Raw genomic sequence first — 18,664 nt, forward strand, 5'->3', positions numbered from 1 at the left:
GCTAGCTTGATGCTAATTTACATGGAATATGCCATATACATGCTATGGATTAGCATTAGTGATTTTAAATGGCGATTTCAACACTACTACTACCACCTAGATGTGTGTTACAATCAAACAGCCAGTGTGTAATAAGTACAAAACTTACAGTACAAACACTTTGTAGGACTCAACAAAAGACCAAATTGGCACATTCAACTTAATTGCAAAGGCTACTTTCTGACTACAAAGTTAAGTTAAAGTTAAATTACCAATGATTCTCACACACACAAAAAAAATGTATTTTGTAATTTTGCATGCCTGATGATAAAAAGAGCTCAGGAACATAGTCAGGCTCCACTTTTCAAAATGCGCTAGCTCGATGCTAATTTACATGGAATATGCCATGTACATGCTATGAGTTAGCATTAGTGATTTTGAATGGCGATTTCAACACTTACAATTTAATGTGCGTTACAATCAAACAGCCAGTGTGTTATAAGTACAAAACGTACAGTACAAACACTTTGTAGGACTCAACAAAAGACACGATTGGCACATTCAACTTAATGGCAAAGACTACTTTCTGACTACAAAGTTAAGTTAAAGTAGCAACGATTGTCACAGACACACTAGGTGTGGCGAAATTATTCTCTGTATTTGGGCCCATCACCCTTGATCACCCCCTGGGAGGTGAGGGGAGCAGTGAGCAACAGCGGTGGTCGCGCCCGGGAGTCATTTTTTGGTGATTTAACCCCCAATTCTAACCCTTATTGCTGAGCAAAACACATCATTGTAGGAAAACAAGATATAACATTTGCGCAGCCTGTACTGGTATCAATATCTCAAAAATTGGTAATGTATCGGTTCCAATGAGAAAGGTACCCAACCGTAATATTTCAACTATTTTCGTGCATTTTTTTTCCTTGAATTTTTTTTGGAGGGATGTTTTTTTTCTTGATTTTTCCAAACGTCCCTCAGTCCACACTTTGGACCCAGATCTGGGTGGGATCCTCTTTGATCCCCGCCGTGGTTCTGGTGACAGGTGTGTCTAATAACGGCTGCAAAGAGGAGGAATCAAAGAACAATTGTGTTGTCTGTTGCCTGGAACAAAGAACCTTCCAGCTCGTCAAGCTTCACATTTCCTTTTGTTTCGCAGCCTCGTGTTGGACCCGGCTCCAGCGGCGCTGTCGACGTTCTTCCTGCCAGGCGGCGAGTGTGCCAGCGGCGCCCGTCAGCAGGTACCAGAAATGAAAATATGTCCGTCATGTGACACACACACACACACACACGACGTCCTCACAAGCCGAGTGCTAACTTAACTCTGTATTTGTACAAGATGGCCACAAAATCACACGCAAGAACACCTTTATTTTTTGCTGACTCTGCGACGGTACATCCGGTACATCCGGTCCATCCGGTACATCCGGGTTTTTTTGGGGTTTTTTTGGCATGAAAAAGGGAGGTTTTTGTCATGAAAAACTAGCTTCATCGGGACATGCTCAAACACAAGATAGGACAGCTCTACTCGGATGGAAAGCATGTCCTATCTAGTCGTTGATAAGACGGTACTGTTCAGGTTGTCCTGGTAGAAGTTTTGCCTCTCATCTGAATTGGCTTCATCTTCATCGGGAAATGCTCAAACACAAGATAGGACAGCTCTCGTTGGATGTAAAGCTGTCCTATCTAGTCGTTGATAGGACACGGTTGTTCTGGTAGACGCTTCGCCTGTCCTACGAAAAAGCCTTATCAGGACACGCTCAAATACTAGATTGAACGGCTCCAAAGCTTTCCTTACTAGTCTTTGATAGGACAGGACTGTTTAGTTTGTCCTGGTAGACGTTTCACCTCTCATCTGAACTGGCTTCATCGGGACATGCTCAAATACAAGATAGGACAGATCTACTCTGCTGTAAAGCTGTCCTATCTAGTCGTTGATAGGACGGGACTGTCCATGTTGTCTTGATAAACATTCCGCCTCTCATCCAAACAAGTTTCATCAGGACATGCTCAAACACAAGATAGGACAGCTCTCGTTGGATGTAAAGCTGTCCTATCTAGTCGTTGATAGGACACGGTTGTTCTGGTAGACGCTTCGCCTGTCCTACGAAAAAGCCTTATCAGGACACGCTCAAATACTAGATTGAACGGCTCCAAAGCTTTCCTTACTAGTCTTTGATAGGACAGGACTGTTTAGGTTGTCCTGGTAGACGTTTCACCTCTCATCTGAACTGGCTTCATCGGGACATGCTCAAATACAAGATAGGACAGTTCTACTCGGCTGTAAAGCTGTCCTATCTAGTCGTTGATAGGACGGGACTGTCCAATGTGTCTTGATAAATATTCCGCCTCTCATCCAAACAAGCTTCATCAGGACATGCTCAAACACAAGATAGGACAGCTCTCGTTGGATGTAAAGCTGTCCTATCTAGTCGTTGATAGGACACGGTTGTTCTGGTAGACGCTTCGCCTGTCCTACGAATAAGCCTTATCAGGACACGCTCAAATACTAAATTGAACGGCTCCAAAGCTTTCCTTACTAGTCTTTGATAGGACAGGACTGTTTAGGTTGTCCTGGTAGACGTTTCACCTCTCATCTGAACTGGCTTCATCGGGACATGCTCAAATACAAGATAGGACAGTTCTACTCGGCTGTAAAGCTGTCCTATCTAAGCGTTGATAGGACGGGACTGTCTAGGTTGTTCTGGTAGACAATTCTGAATTCATCTGAATAAGCCTTATCAGGACATGCTCAAATACTACATAGGACGGCTCTAAAGCTTTCCTTTTCTAGTCTTTGATAGGAAAGGGCTGTTCAGGTTTTCCTGATAGACGTTCCGCCTCTCATCTGAATTGGCTTCATCGGGACATGCTCAAACACAAGATAGGACAGCTCTAGTCGGCTGTAAATTGTCCTATCTAGTCGTTGATAGGACGCGACTGTCCAGGTTGTCCTGGTAGACAATTCGGCTGTCATCTGAATAAGCCCTATCAGGACACGCTCAAATACTAGATAGGACAGCACCAAAGCATCCCTTTCTAGTCTTTGATAGGACAGGACTGTTTAGGTTGTCCTGGTAGACATTTCACCTGTGATGGGACTGGATTTGATGTTTTGCCTCTCATTTGAAGAAGCAAATACTAGATAGGATGGCTTTAGTCGTCTCTAAAGCTGTCTTATCTAGTCTTTGATAGGACAGGACTGTTCAGGTTGTCCTGGGAGACGTTTCGCTCCTCATCTGAACAGGCTTCATTAGGTCTTGCTCAAAGATAGTCAGTTTAAGTGCTGTCCTGTCTAGTCTTTGATAGGACTGGACTGTTCAGGTTTGTCGAGCAGGTTTCACAAGGGCATACTAATGTCACCTCATTTCTGAGTAGGCTTCAAGACTAAATAGGTTGGTTATAGTCAGCTCTAGAACTGTCCTTTCTAGCCTTTTATAGGACTGGACTGTTCAGGTTGTCCTGGAAGACATTTGGTTTCATTTGTTAGCGACGTAGGCTAGCCAGTTTATCCTCCCGCCTGGCAGGCTGCAAAACTAAAAAGGGCAGCGTCATCTCGTCTGTGATGGGACTGGACTTTGGAAGATGTTTCGCCTCTCATCTGAACAAGCTTAATCAAGACATGTGCAAATACTAGATAGGACGGCTTTAGTTAGACTCTAAAGCTGTCTTATCTAGTCTTTGATAGGACAGGACTGTTCAGGTTGTCTTGGTAGACGTTTCGCTTCCCATCTTATCTGGCTTCATCAGGACATGCTCAAATACTAGATAGGACAGCTTTAGTCACCTCTAAAGCTGTCTTATCTAGACTGTGATAGGACGGCACTGTTCAAGTTGTCTCCCAAAAAAACTTTACGCCTCCAATCCAAACAGGCTTCATTAGGGCTGTTTTTTTTTTTTTTTTTGCTGATTCGGCGACGGTACAGGTCAAAGTTCAGCAGTGTTGTGGTAGCGGTCACATGATGAGGTCAGACAAAACGGCTTGTAACGTCCATTAGGAATGTCGTAGAGACATGAAACGAAAACCTCTTTGTAGGTCTGAATTAGACCTGGATTTTATTCACTGATTTCCTTCAGCAAAAATCAACAGAAAGTTGGCAAAAACCCCTTCAAAACAAAAGTTTCCTAAAAAATGTCATTTTTGCCTCTTTGAGCTGTAATTTGACCCCCTTAAAAAGCTACAAAACTCACCAAACTGGACACACACATCAGGACTGGCAAAAATTGCGATCTAATAATAAACCAAACCCCAAAACTCAAAATTGCGCTCTAGCGCCCCCTAGGAATAAAACACAGACAAAAGTGCTCCTAGGAAGAAAACACAGACAGAACTGCTTGTAACTTCAGTTAGGAATGACGTAGAGACATGAAACAAAAACCTCTATGTAGGTCTCACTTAGACCTACATTTTAATAATTGACATCCTTCAGCAAAAATCAACAGGAAGTTGGCAATTACCCCTTCAAAACAAAAGTTTTGTAAAAACCAGTCACCTTTTTTCAAACATTATCTCCTCTGAGCGCGTTTGTTGTGTCGGCTTCAAACTCGCACAGGAGAAAGATTGAATCCTTCTGATTAAAAGTTGCGAAAAGAGTTTTAATAACTTCTCCGGTTTTGATTTTACGAGCCTTCAAAGAACCCCTGCGCTGATGCTGCTGCGCTGCTGCCGTCTCAAGATGGCCGCTTAAAAGCAGGAAGCACCAGCGTGACCACACAATGCAGAGAAGGTAGGTACTGTGCGGGTAAAGATATGTTGACTGGGTGAAAGGAGGAGGCACCAGTTTGACTCCAGGATACAGAGAAGGTAGGTCATATGCAGGTAAAGATATGTTCTCTGGGTGATGGTAGGAAGCACCAGCATGTATGGGTGACAGAAAGAAGCACCAGTGTGACCCCAGGATGCAGGGAAGGTAGGTAATGTGAAAGTAAAAATATGTTGAGTGGGTAAAGGCAGGAAATACCAGCAAAAGTCGGTCCCATCCATCGCTGCTTGCAGCTTTAATTTTTTTTAGACTTTTTAGTTGGGTGGTGCATTCAAAACGATATTAAACCCCCTGTGTATGTGCATGTAATAACATTATATTTCAGTGTATTTCTGGGTCACACGCTAAAGTTAAAAATGAATAAAAAAAATAACCCTCCATGCTGATGAGTGGAGAGAAAGACGAGGCATGGGGGAGGAGGGTTTGAAGCCAATTTGTGAAAATTGATCGCTCGTAAAGTACTAATCAATAAGAACCTTTTTCTCCGCGAGCTGGGAAATTCATGTGGTAACCGTTCACTGGGAAGCAGCGGGGGAGCGGCCGGAGTTAAAAATATAAATAATAATAATGAATAAAAGGAGCACAGCAGCTGTCCACTTTTGTGAGCGCTTTCCTCCCTCTGCAAAAGACAGTCGATCTGCAAAGAGCGCCATCAGCTAAATAGCGTGTGCAAACTACAAAGTAGCGCGTACTGTCGAGGGTGATCCACAAAGAGACGATTGATGACGGGTGCAAAAGCGATTTGTTGTTTTAAAGGCCTACTGAAGTCAAAGTTCAAGTACCAATGATTGTCACACACATTATTCTCTGCATTTGACCCATCACGCTTGATCACCCCCTGGGTGGCCCTGCGATGAGGTGGCGGCTTGTCCAGGGTGTACCCCGCCTTCCCCCCGATTGTAGCTGAGATAGGCGCCAGCGCCCCCCGCGACCCCGAAAGGGAATAAGCGGTAGAAATGGATGGATGGAATATTGGTTGGGAAATGACCAAATTTCAATGGTCAAATCAACATCAGAGCCCAACATTGAATAAACGTCGTCAACAAGTATGTTGTTTCAACGTCGTATTTGTGTTGTAGAATATTAGTTGGGAAATGACCAAATTTCAACGGTCAAACCTAGATCACAACCTGACATTGATCAAAGGTCGTCAAAAAGCATGTTGTTTCAACATTGTATTTGTGTGGTAGAATATTGGTAGGGAAATGACCAAAATTCAATGGTCAGACCAACATCACAACCTGACATTGATTAAATGTCGTCAAAAAGCATGTTGTTTCAATGTTGTGTATGAGTTGTAGCATATTGGTTGGGAAATTACCAATTTTCAATGGTCAAATGAACATCAGACCCAACATTGGTTAAAGGTTGTCAACAAGTATGTCGTTTCAACGTCGTATTTGTGTTGTAGAATATTAGTTGGGAAATGACCAAATTTCAATGGTCAAACCAACGTCACAACCTGACATTGATTAAACGTCGTCAACAATGATGTTGTTTCAACGTATTTGTGTGGTATAATATTAGTTGGGAAATTACCAATTTCCAATGGTCGAATAAACATCAGACCCAACATTGGTTAAATGTCGTCAACAAGTATGTTGTTTCAACATCGTATTTGTGTTGTAGAATATTAGTTGGGAAATGACCAAATTTCAATGTTCAAACCAACGTCACAACCTGACATTGATTAAACGTCGTCAACAAGTATGTTGTTTCAACGTATTTGTGTGGTAGAATATTAGTTGGGAAATGACCAAATTTCAATGGTCAAACCAACATCTCAACCTGACATTGATTAAATGTTGTCAACAATGATGTTGTTTCAACATATTTGTGTGGTAGAATATTAGTTGGAAAATGACCAAAATTCAATCGTCCGTTCAACATCAGACCCAACATTGGTTAAACTTCGTCAACAAGTATGTTGTTTCAACGTTGTATTTGTTTGGTAGAATATTAGTTGGGAAATGACCAAATTTCAATGTTCAAACCAACGTCACAACCTGACATTGATTAAACGTAGTCAACAAGTATGTTGTTTCAACGTCGTATTTTTGTTGTAGAATATTAGTTGGGAAATGACCAAAATTCAATCGTCCAATCAAGATCAGACCCAACATTGGTTAAACGTCGTCAACAAGTATGTTGTTTCAACGTCGTATTTGTGTTGTAGAATATCAGTTGGGAAATGACCACATTTCAATGGTCAAACCAACGTCACAACATGACATTGATTAAATGTCGTCAACAATGATGTTGTTTCAACAAGTTTGTGTGGTAGAATATTGGTTGGGAAATGACCAAATTTCAATAATCAAATCAAGGTCACAACCTGACATTGATTTAACATTGTCACAAAGTATGTTGTTTCAACAAGTTCGTGTGGTAGAATATTAGTGGGGAAATGACCAAATTTCAACGGTCAAACCAACGTCACAACCTGACATTTATTAAACGTCGTCAACAAGTATGTTGTTTCAATGTTGTATTTGGGTTGTAGAATATTGGTTGGGTAATGACCAAATGTCAACGGTCAAACCAACATCACAACCTGACATTGATTAAACGGCGTCAAAAATTCTTTAGTTTCAATGTAATTGTGTCAGAATATTGCTTGGGAAATGACCAAAGATCAAATCAACGTTACAACCCAACATTGATTAAACGTTGTCACAAAGCATGTTGTTTCAACGTATTTGTCTTGTAGAATATTGGTTGGGAAATGACCAAAATCCAATGGTCGAATAAACATCCGACGCAACATTGGTTAAACGTCGTCAACAAGTATGTTGTTTCAACGTCGTATTTGTGTTGTAGAATATTAGTTGGGAAATGACCACATTTCAATGGTCAAACCAACGTCACAACCTGACATCGATTAAACGTCGTCAACAATGATGTTGTTTCAACGTCGTATTTTTGTTGTAGAATATTAGTTGGAAAATGACCAAAATTCAATCGTCCAATCAAGATCAGACCCAACATTTGTTAAACGTCGTCAACAAGTATGTTGTTTCAACGTTGTATTTGTGTTGTAGAATATTAGTTGGGAAATGACCAAATTTCAATGGTAAAACCAACGTCACAACCTGACATTGATTAAACGTCGTCAACAATGATGTTGTTTCAACGTATTTGTGTGGTAGAATATTAGTTGGGAAATTACCAAAATTCAATCGTCGAATCAACATCAGACCCAACATTGGTTAAACGTCGTCAACAAGTATGTTGTTTCAACGTCGTATTTGTGTTGTAGAATATTAGTTGGGAAATGACCAAATTTCAATGGTCAAACCAACATCTCAACCTGACCTTTATTAAATGTTGTCAACAATGATGTTGTTTCAACATATTTGTGTGGTAGAATATTAGTTGGAAAATGACCAAAATTCAATCGTCCGTTCAACATCAGACCCAACATTGGTTAAACTTCGTCAACAAGTATGTTGTTTCAACGTCGTATTTGTGTTGTAGAATATTAGTTGGGAAATGACCAAATTTCAATGGTCAAACCAACGTCACAACCTGACATTGATTAAACGTCATCAATAATGATGTTGTTTCAACGTATTTGTGTGGTAGAATATTTGTTGGAAAATGACCAAAATTCAATCGTCCAATCAACATCAGACCCAACATTGGTTAAACGTCGTCAACAAGTATGTTGTTTCAACGTCGTATTTGTGTTGTAGAATATTGGTTGGGAAATGACCTAATTTCAATGGTCAAACCAACGTCACAACCTGACATTGATTAAACGTCGTCAACAATGATGTTGTTTCAACGTATTTGTGTTGTAGAATATTGGTTGGAAAACGACCAAATTTCAATGATCTAACCAACGTCACAACCTGACATTGATTAAACGTCATCAAAAAGCATGTTGTTTCAACATTGTATTTGTTTGGTAGAATATTGGTAGGGAAGTTACCAAAATTCAATGGTCGGACCAACATCTCAACCTGACATTGATAAACGTCGTCAAAAAGCATGTTGTTTCAATGTTGTGTATGAGTTGTAGAATATTGGTTGGGAAATGACCAAACTTCAATGTTCAAATGAACATCAGACGTGGACCCCGACTTAAACAAGTTGAAAAACTTATTCGGGTGTTACCATTTAGTGGTCAATTGTACGGAATATGTACTGTACTGTGCAATCTACTAATAAAAGTATCAATCAATCAATCAAACAATGATGTTGTTTCAACGTATTTGTGTGGTAGAATATTAGTTGGTAAATGACCAAAATTCAATCGTCGAATCAACAACAGACCCAACATTGGTTAAACGTCGTCAACAAGTATGTTGTTTCAACGTCGTATTTGTGTTGTAGAATATTAGTTGGGAAATGACCAAATTTCAATGTTCAAACCAACGTCACAACCTGACATTGATTAAACGTCATCAACAATGATGTTGTTTCAACGTATTTGTGTTGTAGAATATTGGTTAGGAATTGACAAACATTCAATGGTCAAACCAACATCAGGCACAACATTGGTTAAACATCGTCAAAAAGCATGTTGTTTCAACGTTGTATTTTGGGTTGTAGAATATTAGTTGGGAAATGACCACATTTCAATGGTCAAACCAACGTCACAACCTGACATTGATTAAACGTTGTCAACAATGATGTTGTTTCAACATATTTGTGTTGTAGAATATTAGTTGGGAAATTACCAAATTTCAATGATCAAATCAAGGTTACAACCTGACACTGATTTAACGTTGTCACAAAGTATGTTGTTTCAACGTATTTGTGTTGTAGAATATTGGTTGGGAAATGACCACATTTCAATGGTCAAACCAACGTCACAACCTGACATCGATTAAACGTCGTCAACAAGTATGTTGTTTCAACATTGTATTTGTGTTGTAGAATATTTGTTGGGAAATGACCAAATTTCAATGGTCAAACCAACGTCACAACCTGACATTGATTAAACGTCGTCAACAATGATGTTGTTTCAACGTATTTGTGTGGTAGAATATTAGTTGGAAAATGACCACATTTCAATCGTCCAATCAACATCAGACTCAACATTGGTTAAACGTCGTCAACAAGCATGTTGTTTCAATGTTGTGTATGAGTTGTAGAATATTGGTTGGGAAATGACCAAATTTCAATGGTCAAACCAACGTCACAACCTGACATTGATTAAATGTTGTCAACAATGATGTTGTTTCAACATATTTGTGTTGTAGAATATTGGTTGGGAAATGACCAAATTTCAATGGTCAAACCAACGTCACAACCTGACATTGATTAAATGTTGTCAACAATGATGTTGTTTCAACATATTTGTGTGGTAGAATATTAGTTGGGAAATGACCAAAATTCAATCGTCCGTTCAACATCAGACCCAACATTGGTTAAACTTCGTCAACAAGTATGTTGTTTCAACGTTGTATTTGTTTGGTAGAATATTAGTTGGGAAATGACCAAATTTCAACGGTCAAACCAACGTCACAACCTGACATTGATTAAACGTCATCAACAATGATGTTGTTTCAACGTATTTGTGTGGTAGAATATTTGTTGGAAAATGACCAAATTTCAATCGTCCAATCAACATCAAACCCAACATTGGTTAAACGTCGTCAACAAGTATGTTGTTTCAACGTCGTATTTGTGTTGTAGAATATTAGTTGGGAAATGACCAAATTTCAATGGTCAAACCAACGTCACAACCTGACATTGATTAAACGTCGTCAACAATGATGTTGTTTCAATGTATTTATGTTGTAGAATATTAGTTGGGAAATGACCACATTTCAATGGTCAAACCGTCACAACCTGATATTGATTAAACGTCGTCAACAAGTATGTTGTTTCAACGTCGTATTTTTGTTGTAGAATATTAGTTAGAAAATGACCAAAATTCAAACGTCCAATCAACATCAGACCCAACATTGGTTAAAGGTCTTCAACAAGTATGTCGTTTCAACGTCGTATTTGTGTTGTAGAATATTAGTTGGAAAATGACCAAATTTCAATGGTCAAACCAACGTCACAACCTGACATTGATTAAACGTCGTCAACAATGATGTTGTTTCAATGTATTTATGTTGTAGAATATTAGTTGGGAAATGACCACATTTCAATGGTCAAACCGTCACAACCTGATATTGATTAAACGTCGTCAACAAGTATGTTGTTTCAACGTCGTATTTTTGTTGTAGAATATTAGTTAGAAAATGACCAAAATTCAAACGTCCAATCAACATCAGACCCAACATTGGTTAAACGTCGTCAACAAGTATGTTGTTTCAACGTCGTATTTGTGTTGTAGAATATTAGTTGGGAAATGACCAAATTTCAATGGTCAAACCAACGTCACAACCTGACATTGATTAAACGTCGTCAACAATGATGTTGTTTCAATGTATTTATGTTGTAGAATATTAGTTGGGAAATGACCACATTTCAATGGTCAAACCGTCACAACCTGATATTGATTAAACGTCGTCAACAAGTATGTTGTTTCAACGTCGTATTTTTGTTGTAGAATATTAGTTAGAAAATGACCAAAATTCAAACGTCCAATCAACATCAGACCCAACATTGGTTAAAGGTCTTCAACAAGTATGTCGTTTCAACGTCGTATTTGTGTTGTAGAATATTAGTTGGAAAATGACCAAATTTCAATGTTCAAACCAACGTCACAACCTGACATTGATTAAACGTCGTCAACAATGATGTTGTTTCAACGTATTTGTGTGGTAGAATATTAGTTGGAAAATGACCAAAATTCAATCGTCCAATCAACATCAAACCCAACATTGGTTAAAGGTCTTCAACAAGTATGTTGTTTCAACGTCGTATTTGTGTTGTAGAATATTAGTTGGGAAATGACCAATTTTCAATGGTCAAACCAACATTGAACGTGGTCAAAAAGCAGGTTGTTTCAACGTTATGTTGAAGTTGCTCGCCGTCAGGACTTAATTCAACAAGTTCTCAACGTTGTTTGAATGTCTTGCGCCTGCTAGATAAACTCTGCGTCGGCGGTCAAGTTTGCCCGTGTTTGAATCCCTGCACACCTTCAATAGATGGCTATAACCTCCCGAGGACCAGCCGCATGGCGAAAGACATAAAGCACAAACAAACGTCCACTGCAGAGGACGCTGGTTCTCAGGGGCTTCTGGAACATCACAGCTTCACAAAGACAACAACGGCGTTGTTGTTACATTTTGAGTTGGATTCAACGTATGAGTCACCCCGGAGGTATGTGCCACACATTGGAAGCAGAGCTAACACATGCTCTGACGTCCACACACACACACACACACACACACTGAGGGAGGGATTGTTCACCAAGCTGCATTTAGATCAGATTAAAATGTTGAGGAAAAACGTCCTCGGAACTGATAAAACGAGAACCAGCGCCGTCTTTGTCAAATTCGGGGAAAAGATGGCGGCGAGGGTGTTGTCTCACAGCTGAAGTTTAATCAACTTTAGAAGACGCGCTCGTGGAAAATACTCCCTGGCTGTAAAGGGAATCAATTTAACAGTCGCTAAAAATAGAAAACCCCAATGTTTTGTTTTTTTTATCCGGTGGAACCTCAACAGTGGAACATAATTTGTTCTACGCCGCCGGCGGAAATCATTTCACCCATAGGAAATAACGCCGGTGGAAATAATTGGGTTCAAACTGTGGCCATCGCAGAAAACTGTTTTAGGTCACCTTGTAACGATCTCGATTGGCATTCAAGTGCTAAAAAGAAACCACCACTTTTTCGGGGCACGGGGGCTGCAGCCTAAGCAGGGAAGCCCAGACTTCCCTTTCCCCAGCTACTTCGTCAAGCTCTTCCCGGGGGCGTTTCGGAGACATAGTCTTACCAACGTGTCCTGGGTCTTCCCCAGACGTGCCCTAAACACCTCTCTAGGAAGACGTTCGGGTGGCATCCTGACCAGATGCCTGAACCACCTCATTTGGCTCCTCTCCATGTGGAGGAGCAACAGCTTTACTTTGAGCTCCTCCCGGATGACAGAGCTTCTCACCCTATCTCTAAGGGAGAGCCCCGCCACCCGGCGGATTAAACTAATTTCAACCCCTTGTACCCGTGATCTTGTCCTTTCGGTCCATAGGTGAGGATGGGGATGTAGATCGACCGGTAAATTGAGAGCTTTGCCTTCCGGCTCAGCTCCTTTTTCACCACAACGGATCGACACAGCGTCCGCATTACTGAAGACGCCGCACCGATCCGCCTTCCATTGTTAGCTTACTTTTGCCAGCGTTTATTTACGATTTAGATTAGTTTTTGTCTTACATAACGATTGCGATTGGTGGACAAAATTCCAAATAAAATTTCAAGCTGCAAGCAGCGATGGACGGGACTGACTTTTGCTGGTGTTTCCTGCCTTTACCCATTCGACATAACTTTACCTGCACGCTACCTACCTTCCCTGCATCCTGGGGTCACACTGTTGCTTCTTTCTTTCACTAATACATGCTGGTGCTTCCTGCCATCACCCAGACAACATATCTTTACCTGCACATTACCTACCTTCTCTGTATCCTGGAGTGAAACTGGTGCTTCCTTCTTTCACCCAGTCAACATATCTTTACCCGCACATTACCTACCTTCTCTGCATTGCGTGGTCACGCTGGTGCTTTCTGCTTTCAAGCGGCCATCTTAAGATGGCAGCAGTGCAGCAACATCAGCGCGGAAGTTCTTTGAAGGCTCGTAAAATGAATACCGGAGCAGTTACAAAAACTATTTTCGCAACTTTTAATCAAAAAGGTTCAATCTCCTTCCTATGCGAGTTTGAAGCCGACACAACAAATGCGCTCAGAGGAGATAATGTTTGAAAAAAGGTGACTGTTTTTTACAAAACTTTTGTTTTGAAGGGGTAATTGCCAACTTCCTGTTGATTTTTGCAGAAGGATGTCAATTAATGAAATGTAGGTCTAAGTGAGACCTACATAAAGAGTTTTGTTTCATGTCTCTACAACATTCCTACCGGAAGTTACATGCAGTTTTGTTTGTGTTTTCTTCCCTAGAGCAGTTTTGTCAGTGTTTTATTCCTAGAGCATAATTTTGAGGGTTTTTTTTTTTTTTATTAAATCACAATTTTTACCAGTCCTGATGTGTGTGTCAAGTTTGGCGAGTTTTGAAGCCTTTTAAGGGGGTCAAATTACAGCTCAAAGAGGCAAAAATTATATTTTTTAGGAAACCTTTGTTTTGAAGTCGTTTTTGCCAACTTCCCGTTGATTTTTGCTGAAGGATGTAATTGTATGAAATGTAGGTCTAAGTCAGACCTACATAGAGGTTTTTGTTTGATGTCTTTACGACATTCCTAACGGAAGTTACAAGCAGTTGTGTCTGTGTTTTTTCCTAGGGGTCGCTAGAGCACAATTTTGTGTTTTTTTGTTTTTCTTTATTAGATTGCAATTTTCGCCAATCCTGATGTGTGTGTTAAATTTGGTGAGTTTTGAAGCATTTTAAAGGGGTCAAATTACAGCTCAAAGAGGCGGCGGTATGATAAAAATAAAACCTTAGAAATACAATAGGGTCCTCTGTCCGAAAGGGACATTCGGTCCCTAAAAAGTACATTTTCCCTTTACACTCTAAAATTGCATTCAGGCATGAAAATAAGTTGAGACATTTTAGTAGTAAAGGTAAAAAAAAAAACTATATTTTTGAGATGCGTTGACAAATGAAAAAAAAATGTCATTACGCGATTTAACATTCAGTTTTTGCAGTGAGGAAACAAAGCATTGTGGGTAGTCGACATAATCGAGTCGTGGATGTAACATCCGCTTGTTTCATCATGTTACTTTTTAGGGTAAGCGTTTTTGTTCCACAAACCCCGCCCACTTCCGGTCCGCCATCCATATAAGGACGAACACTCCGGAATCCAGCAGACACTCGAAAGGAAACCACCAGGACGCCGTGGCGTGAAGGCCCGTCATCTGGAGAGGGTCAATTTATAGCGGGGCGGCCTCTCGACCGTTGGCGTGCTCAGTTTGCGTCGCTCGGCACGGCGGGTATAAATAAGACATGATTGGCGTCGCGGCAGAACAAAACTCTTTATCTCCCTCTCTGACAGCCTTCATTTGCGGGAGGAGTGGCAGACTTGGTGGGAGTTAATGATTATAATTATTTGCCGCTTTTTTTTTTTTGTTACATCGCGGGATAATTATTTAAGAGGTTTGTGTCGTCGTGGTTGTAATCAGTATAGAGAGATTACACGAAATCCGCATGCCAACAGATGGCACTTGGCGGCTGTTGTTGCTTCCTAATAAAGGCAGAGTGCCATGCTATGTCACTGGCGTGTAACATGCTATGTATGTAGCGCGCGTCTTCTGTAGCAACCAGCTTTTATTGCTAGCAGGGATGTTTCGTAGATAGCAATATGACTTCATAGGCAGCAGTTATTTCTTATATAGTTCCCAGTTATGTTCTTTGGGTACTGTAGGTTAGGAGTTTTGATGGATAGCATGTTCATTTTGTAGATAGCAGGCATATTTGGCTTGGAAGATAGCCTTAGTTGGTAGCAAACAGGCAATTCAATAGCCGACCTGTTTGGAAGGTTTTGTTTAGTGTTTTTTAGCAAGTATGTTTATTAGGTAGCTGTGTTGTGAGAGGTAGCAGGTGTGTTGGTAGCACACGTGTTCAATTGGATGTAGGCCTGGTACTTGTGGTAGGTAGTTGTTGTGTTTGGTATCACTTATGTTTGGATGGTTGCAGGCGTGTTTGGTAGCACATGTAATAGGTGGAAGACAGGTTTCGTAGCACGTATCTTTGATAGGTTACAGGCGTATTTGGTAGCAAGTGTGTTTGGTAGCACATCTGATAGGTAGCAGGCGTATTGGTAGCAAATGTGGTAGGTAGAAAGTTTGTTAAGTAGCAGGTGTAATAGGTAGCACATGTGATAGGTAGAACATGTGATAGGTAGTAGGCTTGTTAGGTAACACGTGATAGGTAGCACATGGGATAGGTAGCAGGTGTGATAGGTAGTATATGGGATAGGTAGCAGGTGTGATAGGTAGTATATGGGATAGGTAGCAGGCGTGTTAGGTAGCAGGCGTATTGGTAGCAAATGTGATAGGTAGAAAGCTTGTTAGGTAGCAGGTGTAATAGATAGCACATGTGATAGGTAGAAAGTGTGATAGGTAGAACATGTTTTAGGTAGCACATGTGATAGGTAGCAAGCATGTTAGGTAACACATGTAATTGATTGATTGATTGATTGATACTTTTATTAGTAGATTGCACAGTACAGTACATATTCCGTACAATTGACCACTAAATGGTAACACCCCAATAAGTTTTTCAACTTGTTTAAGTCGGGGTCCAAGTAAATCAATTCATGATAGGTAGCACATGTGATAGGTAGCAGGTGTGTTAGGTAGCACATCTGATACGTAGCAAGCATGTTAGGTAGTACATGTTAGTTAGCACATGTGATAGGTAGCTGGTGTGGTAGGTCGCACATGGGATAGGTAGAGCATGTTACGTAGCATAGTGATAGGTAGCAGGTGTGTTAGGTAGCACATGTGATAGGTAGAGCATGTTACGTAGCACATGTGAAAGGTAACAGGCATGTTTGGTAGCACTTGTAATAGGTAACACGTGTTGGGTAGCACATGTGATCGTTTACACATGTTATAGGTAGCACATGTGATCGTTAACACATGTTATAGGTAGCACATGTGATCCATTTAAGCTTTGTCCCATAAAACATCTTAACTGGTTAGTTTGAGTGTGAACTTTATTTTTAAATGGTCAAATTTGTGTGGATTATGTAAAATTATTTAAATTTGATCCTGATGAACCATATTAACTATTTTTCCCCCGGGTCCCCAGTAAGTATGAACAGCACATTACTTCATCAATCCAGAGATTTAAAGACGTGTATGAGCTAACTGGGCAGTGGCCATGTTACCTCATTTTTGTTATGCCTCCACAACCTGTAGAAAAGGTGGTCCCCACAAGTCCCGATCAAAAACTTGGTCCCTATTCCAAATGATAACCAGTGTGTGTGTGTGTGTGTGTGTGTGTGTGTGTTCTGGCAATGCTTACTTAATTGGGGCATTGCTCTGTTTACATAGTCACCTTTAAAGGACTTCTGACGGTATGGGGACCAAAAATACAGATCCATTCTGAAGATGCCTAAGCAATTTTTCAGCTTTATCCCTTAAAACATCTTAACTGGTTAGTTTGAGTGTGACATTTTTTTTTTTTTTCCCAAATGGTCCTCTGTAGTCACGTACAAATTTGTGTGGATTATGTAAAACTTATTTAAATTTGGTCCCCATGAACCATATTAACTCGTTTTCCCCAGGGTCCCCAGTAAGTATGAACAGCACATTACTTCATCAATCCAGAGATTTAAAAACGTGTATGAGCTAACTGGGCAGTAGCCATTTCACCTAATTTTTGTTATGCTTCCACAACCTGTAGAAAGGGTGGTCCCCACAAGTCCCGATCAAAAACTTGGTCCCCATTCCAAATGATAACCTGTGTGTGTGTGTGTGTGTGTGTGTGTGTGTTCTGGCAATGCTTACTTAATTGGGACATTGCTCTGTTTACATAGTCACCTTTAAAGGACTTCTGACGGTATGGGGACCAAAAATACAGATCCATTCTGAAGATGCCTAAGCGATTTTTAAGCTTTATCCCTTAAAACATCTTAACTGGTTAGTTTGAGTGTGACATTTTTTTTTTTTTTCCAAATGGTCCTCTGTAGTCACGTACAAATTTGTGTGGATTATGTAAAACTTATTTAAATTTGGTCCCCATGAACCATATTAACTCGTTTTCCCCAGGGTCCCCAGTAAGTATGAACAGCACATTACTTCATCAATCCAGAGATTTAAAGACGTGTATGAGCTAACTGGGCAGTGGCCATTTTACCTAATTTTTGTTATGCTTCCACAACCTGTAGAAAGGGTGGTCCACACAAGTCCCGATCAAAAACTTGGTCCCCATTCCAAATGATAACCTGTGTGTGTGTGTTCTGGCAATGCTTACTTATTGGGGACATCGCTCTGTTTACAGTCACCTTTAGGGGACTTCTGACGGTATGGGCACCAAAAAAACAGATCCATTCTGAAGATGCCTAAGCAATTTTTAAGCTTTATCCCTTAAAACATCTTAACTGGTTAGTTTGAGTGTGAACTTTTTTTTTTTTTCCGAATGGTCCTCTGTAGTCACGTACAAATTTGTGTGGATTATGTAAAATTATTTGAATTTGGTTCCCATGAACCATATTAACTCTTTTTCCCTAGGGTCCCCAGTAAGTCTGAACAGCACATTACTTCATCAATCCAGAGATTTAAAAACGTGTTTTAGCTAACTGGGCAGTGGCCATTTTTTGTTATGCCTCCACAACCTGTAGAAAGGGTGGTCCCCACAAGTCATGATCAAAAACTTGGTCCTCATTCGAAATAATATCCAGTGTGTGTGTGTGTGTGTGTGTGTGTGTGTGTGTGTGTGTGTGTGTGTGTGTGTTCTGGCAATGCTTACTTAATGGGGACATCGCTCTGTTTACACAGTCACCTTTAGGGGACCTCTGACGGTATGAACAGCATATTACTTCATCAATCCAGAGATTTAAACATGTGTATGAGCTAACTAGGCAGTGGCCATTTCACCTCATTTTTGTTATGCCTCCACAACCTGTAGAAAGGGTGGTCCCCACAAGTCCCGATCAAAAACTTTGTCCCTATTCCAAATGATAACCAGTGTGTGTGTGTTTGTGTGTGTGTGTGTGTGTGTGTGTGTGTGTTGTTCTGGCAATACTTACTCAATGGGGACATCGCTCTGTTTACACAGTCACCTTTAGGGGACCTCTGACGTTATGGGTACCAAAAAAACAGATCCATTCTGAAGATGCCTAAGCGATTTTTGAGCTTTGTCCCTTAAAACATCTTACCTGGTTAGTTTGAGTGTGAACTTTTTTTTTTT

At 40.4% G+C, this 18,664-nt stretch overlaps 1 protein-coding gene across 2 annotated transcripts in view; it reads left to right on the plus strand.

The window, feature by feature from the left end:
- znf536 (zinc finger protein 536) overlaps positions 1-18,664 on the plus strand; it is a 650,381-nt gene that overhangs the window by 67,700 nt on the left and 564,017 nt on the right. For both annotated transcript variants that reach the window (XM_061893538.1, XM_061893539.1), the window contains exon 2: positions 1,139-1,220. The gene's annotated coding sequence lies outside the window, so the exon portion shown is untranslated. The remainder of the gene's footprint in view (positions 1-1,138; positions 1,221-18,664) is intronic.

Source organism: Nerophis ophidion, linkage group LG02 (genome assembly GCF_033978795.1).
Source record: "Nerophis ophidion isolate RoL-2023_Sa linkage group LG02, RoL_Noph_v1.0, whole genome shotgun sequence".
Taxonomy (NCBI): domain Eukaryota; kingdom Metazoa; phylum Chordata; class Actinopteri; order Syngnathiformes; family Syngnathidae; genus Nerophis; species Nerophis ophidion.